This window comes from Haliaeetus leucocephalus, unplaced genomic scaffold (assembly GCF_000737465.1).
Source record: "Haliaeetus leucocephalus isolate CR32 unplaced genomic scaffold, Haliaeetus_leucocephalus-4.0 Scaffold395, whole genome shotgun sequence".
Classification (NCBI taxonomy): Eukaryota; Metazoa; Chordata; class Aves; order Accipitriformes; family Accipitridae; genus Haliaeetus; species Haliaeetus leucocephalus.
In genome coordinates this window covers 6,491,018-6,496,454 of record NW_010972831.1, presented here as the reverse complement: position 1 = coordinate 6,496,454, position 5,437 = coordinate 6,491,018, and positions in this window count along the sequence as shown.

Below are 5,437 nucleotides of genomic sequence, written 5' to 3'. Positions count from 1 at the left end.
GTTCCAGCCGGTTTTGGGGCTCCTCGGGGGGGGTTCCAGCCGGTGGTGGGGCTCCTCGGGAGATTCCCAGCAGGGGCAGGCAGCTGCACAGCAGCCCATACTTGCGGCAGTGCTGATTATTGTGGGGGTTTGGCTTCCCACAGACGGCAGAGGTGTGGGGGAGTCTGCGGCAGTAGCCACCCCCCCAGGTTGTGCCCGGTCTCTGGTCCATCTGTTCCCTGCTGTCGCAGCCTGGGCCCGACCGCTTGTACCGCCGTGGTGCACCTCGCTGAGGGCCGCTGCGTGGGTACGTGTTCACTTTTTCTATATGTGTGTCCTGCGTGTATGCGTGTGAGCAGCTGTCCCATGGATTGACAAGGGCGTGGTGCTGTTCCCCAGCTTTGTGGGTTCTGCCAAAAATGTACGTGTTATACCTATAGACCCCCTCAGAAAATGGGGGATGCTTGCTCTGAGGCACCTGAACACAACAAACCAGCCAGAAGTGATGGTCTGTCTTCTGCATGTTGGGCTTTATATTGCCCAAAGTATTAAGGGATGAAATCATGCGAGAGAGGCTGCTTCTTCCCCTCACCAAGTTGGCATTGCTGTAACTGTGACATAAGCACAGGTACATCTGTCTTTTGCCTCCCATTGATTTCTGTAAATGGTCCTTGCCTTCAGCCTTGGGCCTGGCATGCTCGGTAATTCTTTGGAAATAAGATCTAATTAAAATGAGACAGCACTGTCGAGGGACTACCTAATTGTCTTTGCAAAATGACCTTGTGGAGATCTTGGCTCGGTTCCCAGCAGAAAGGTGTTGTCAGTGCAAAATCCTATGCAGTTGGGGGGAATTGGTTAAAGACTTTTGGGAAATAATTCCCCAGGCTGGGAAACAATGAGCCGGTGGAGACATTGCAATGCTGTTGTCCCTGCTCTGCTCCAGCTCGAGAGCTGTCCTCCCTGCCCACGCTATGGCAGGGCTTGGGGGCACCCTCAAAATGGCTTTAAAAGAGACAAATCGCACGCAACGGGGTTTGGCCAAGGTAAATACCAACAGGTATCCCCAGCTTTCCCTCTGCTCCCTCAAGTGCTAAAATACGTGTGCTTTCTCCCTGTGTCAGCGTGTAGGGAAGGTGGTTTGGGTGTTAAAGTATCAGAAGTGTCTGGGATCGCCGAATAATGGGTATGGCCGTGCAGCCGGCCCTGAGCTCGCCCCATCGCACACCCACTCTCCCCTGCTCACGCCGGAGGTCCCCACCGGTGCCCAGTGGTGCGAGGGAGCGTGTCACCAGCTCCCACTGACCCCTCATTCTTGCAGAACCCCTCAGCCTTGGGACAGTTTTGGGGGCAAGACCTCTCCTGGTCTCCCAGATGGCGGGAGAATTAGCCTCCACGAGAGGGAGCGTTTGCAGGGATTTTTGTCCCAGCTGGACTGGTTTTTTTTTTCCCAGTTGTTGTTTTCAAGCAGAGACGCATCCCCCTGGGTCAGGACCAGCCTCAGGCTGACAGACCGGGCAGCCGGAGCTCTTCGCCTACATGAAGCCCTGCATGAAATGCCCATTTTCCTGGGGTAGGGGGAGAAGTGGGCAGAAATCTGTTTTCCTGAGAGAATTGTCATGCTATTGTACTGTCGCGTGCTGCGCTTTGGTGACACAAGGGGAAATCCTGCTCTTTCCCCAGGTGGGTGGTGGGGTCCTGTCCCTGTGCCCCACCTTGGGAACAGGAGGATGATTTCCTCCTTTTGGCCCGTTCATCGAAGAGGGGAAGAAGTCTTACTGGGGTGACTGGTGAGTGTTGTGACTGGTGTTGGTCAAGAGTGGGCCAGGGCACGAGGCTGCCCTGGCCGTGAGAGAGGGGCCGAGCAAGCCCCCACTGGGGGCAACAATGATGGGGAGCACTGGGAGGTTCTTTATTGCTGGGCCAGGTCCCTTGGACAGGGGTGGTAGGAGGGAACCTGACCCTGGGATACTTGTGGCAAAAAAGTGGCTTTTGCAGCTCACCCGCTTGCCCAGTGACCTGGTGCGGTTTGCTGGGACCCCATTTCAGGACTGGGGGGGTCCCACCACCCCCCATCTCGCTGCTCCCCTCTGTGAGGTCCAGCTGCTTTGAGATCCCAGCAATGCTTTTGATACCTCTGGAATGGGAAAGCACTGTTTATGATTTCCCAACTGACTGCCATAAATCCAAGGCCAAAACTCCCACTTCTCGGGGTGCAGGATCAGGCCCGGGCGCCTTGGTGGCCGCGTGTGCTGTGGGTGGTTTGCAAGAAAGATGCACGACCAGACCAAGCCCTCGGAGAGGACCTGGGTCCTCCCTCCCCGCGCGTCCCTGGAGCCTGCGAGTGCTCAGACTATCCTATCTGCAAATTGCAGAGCAGATTATCAGCGAGCACGTCTGAGATTAGAGACCCGTATTTATGTCTGCTTCCCCCAGAGCCGGGGAGGCCAGAGCTGAATTTGGTGCAGACTCTTTGGCACCACAGGGCTGATTACTGGTGTAACCTTTTACTTTGCTGGGACCATTGTGTGGAGGGCTCAGACAATTTTCAGTTAAGAGAAAGAAAAAAAAGGAACACACAACAACAGCAGTTTCCTCCATCAGGGTGGTGAGAGGAAAGTCAGGCGCATCTCTGAGATGCCACCGTTTTGTGCAAGCTGTGACCCATGGGGCAGGGAGCGAGTTACTGGGGTGGGTTGGCCCCCATGGGCTTCTTCAGCTGCCCTTTGGTTCTGTAAATTCTTGATTGAGAACCAAGTGAGAAGCCCAGAGATGATGGTGGATTTGCAGCTGCGGGATGTAGAAAAGCCCTGGGGCTGCTCCTGCTTTGCTCTTCCAGCTGCATGTGCCCTGCAGAGCATGCATGGGTGCAACGCTTGCTTTTGCTGGGTTATAGAGCCTGGCACTGTACAGGGAGGGCATCCTCATCAAACCAGAGTGAGATTTTTTTTTTTCTGAGGGCTCTGGTTAGGAGAAATGATGAAGATTTCTCTCTGCATGCTGTGTTCTAGGCAAAATCTGTGCCCTGCTTCTTTGAGTGAACCTCAGGCTTTGGAGGGTGCACAGCTGAGCGGTGGCTTTGCCGGGCCAGCCCGGCGCTGATAGCTCTGGCCAGCCAGAATGGCTTAACAGGCTTAGTGCGGCGTTGTTCTTATAAACAATCACGTGAATTAGTACAAATCTCATTAGAACCGTGCTTCTCCTGGCCTCCTGTGTTCCTAATGCCAGGAGCAGCCCCTTGCAGGGGTCCCACGCAGTCTCTGGGCGAAGAAACTCTTTCCAATGAGCTCCGAGCTGCTGCTGTGGGTGCTCAGCCCTCCCGGCTGCGTCCCTGCGGAGCCGTGGCTTTTTGGGTTTGCTTTTCTCAGAGCCATTTCCATTAAGGTTAATGGGTGGGAGAGCAGAAATCTAATAGGTAAAAAGCCATTCAAGGTCCTTGGCTATTTTAAACCTGATTTAAAGCTTTGGTCACTCTGTTAGTGCAGTGATTCAGCTGATGTTGCCCAGGGGTGCTCCTCATGTCTCCCCTCGTTAAGCAGCGGGTACGTGGCGATGTGCTCCGTTCTGGATCGGCACCAGCCCCGTGGGGCTGCGGTGCTCATCCCCGGCAGCTCTGCTCTCTGTCGGCTCTTGCTCTCGGCTGGCCAGTGGCCTGCCGCTGCAGGGAACGGGGTGTCTTGGCAGAGTTTTATAGGATGCTCAGTTAAGAATTTAGCAGTAGAGGTGGTCCGTGCCCAGAAAACATGGGAACTGTGGGTTTAGCCTGGATCGCTTTGGGGAAGGGAATTGTTTTGCCCTGTTGGTGCCATGCATGCCTGCTGAACGCTGCTAGATGCCGGGCAGTGACAGGCCTCCGTGTCTCCCATTTCTCCTTCCAAATCACTCCAAGAAGCAATGCAGGAGTCCCCCTTGTTCCAGAACCGTGGCTGTTCCTGGGGCGAAGCATCTCGGCAAGTGCTTCAGGGCCTGGATTGGACTCCTGGGAGTCGTGGCAGGAAACTCCACGGGAGCTTTAATGACAAAAAATGGGTTTTTTACATCTCTGCTGAAAGTCTGTTGCTGCTTCACCTCTCAGCAGAGGAGGGATGTGAGCAGCAAAGGACTGGGGCAGGCAGCAGAGCTTGAGAAAGCTGCTCCCCAGGGACCTGGGCTCTGGCGGAGCAGCCCGGGATAAGCGAGCATGAGAAAAGCAGGCTTAGCCCTCCAGTCACCCGTTAGATGCGTTTCCGGCTGCTTTTCATCTCACTTTGAGTTTAAAAGCCATCTTATTCCGGCACCGATACTGCCGCCAGCTCCGGCATGGCTTCAAAGCGGGGCTGTCTCGGGGTGGCCCGGAGGGAGAGGCGCAGGCGGGACAAGGAGGGCTGTGTCCCAGCAGCACCTGCCAGCCCAGTGGGAGCCGCTTCCCCGGGCACTGGGAGGGTCTGGCCTCCAGCAACCCCTCTGTGTGCTGGGAGTCCACCCCCGCAATGGGTCTGTGGCTTCCCAGGAAAGCGTGGTGGTACAGGGCTGCCAGGGGGGGCACAGGCCAGGGATGCTCTTTCTCCAGACGCTTTTTGTCCCGCTAGCACAAGGCTCAGCCTTGTGGTGGGGAGTGGGATCACCTCTGAGGCAGGGGCCAGTGACCTCTCAGAGTTTTGCATCCCCTTTTTACCTTCCCACTTACCTAAATCTCTTCTTTTCCCCCATAGCACTCTGCGGCGTGGCTGAGGACAAGCACACGGAGCGGTGGGTGACACCTGCTGTCACATACCCAGTTCTGGGGGGACGCTGGGGATCCACCCAGAGTGCGCTTGTGGGGTTAGGCATTTAGATCCTCTGGGAACAGGAGGACGGTGAGTAACGCAGTGCTCGGCAGAGCTGTGGTGGTGTTGGCCAGCAGGGTGGTTATTGTGTCCGTCACAGCTCGGGTGATGCTGGTGGATCCCTGCTGTTACAGAGGGACCGCTGCCCAAAGTGCTGGGGCTCTCCCACAGTCCAAGCGAAGGGGTCTGCTCCCTCCTGGCTCACGCACAAGTGATTTCACCTCAACAGTGCTGCTTTGGGCAGGAGCTTGAGGACCTGAACCTCATGTTTTAGGCTGGAGGCAAGACCTGGATTCAGCTGATGGCGATTTCTGTGGATTTACTGGAAAGACTCTTGGAGTCAGTGGTTGTATTTGCTCTTCCTTCTTGGCTCTTCCTCAAGTGAGAAATACCAGATACGCAGCGCACTCTGGTACAAGCCGTGTCTGCCCTCTGGGAAAAAGCTCCCAAACACCCTTTTGGGCAGCGTGGGGCGTCTTCGCTGCCCTGAAAGGAGCCGTATGGGCAGTGCAGGGGAGCGGAGGGGCTGAGTCAGAAACTTGGGCTGCCTAAGGATGATGGATGCACTTTCTTTTTTTTTTTTTTTTAATGCTTAGAGGATGAGCAGCAAACCTCCCTGGATGGAAGAGCACTGCCCAGACTCTTCACTCCTTGGC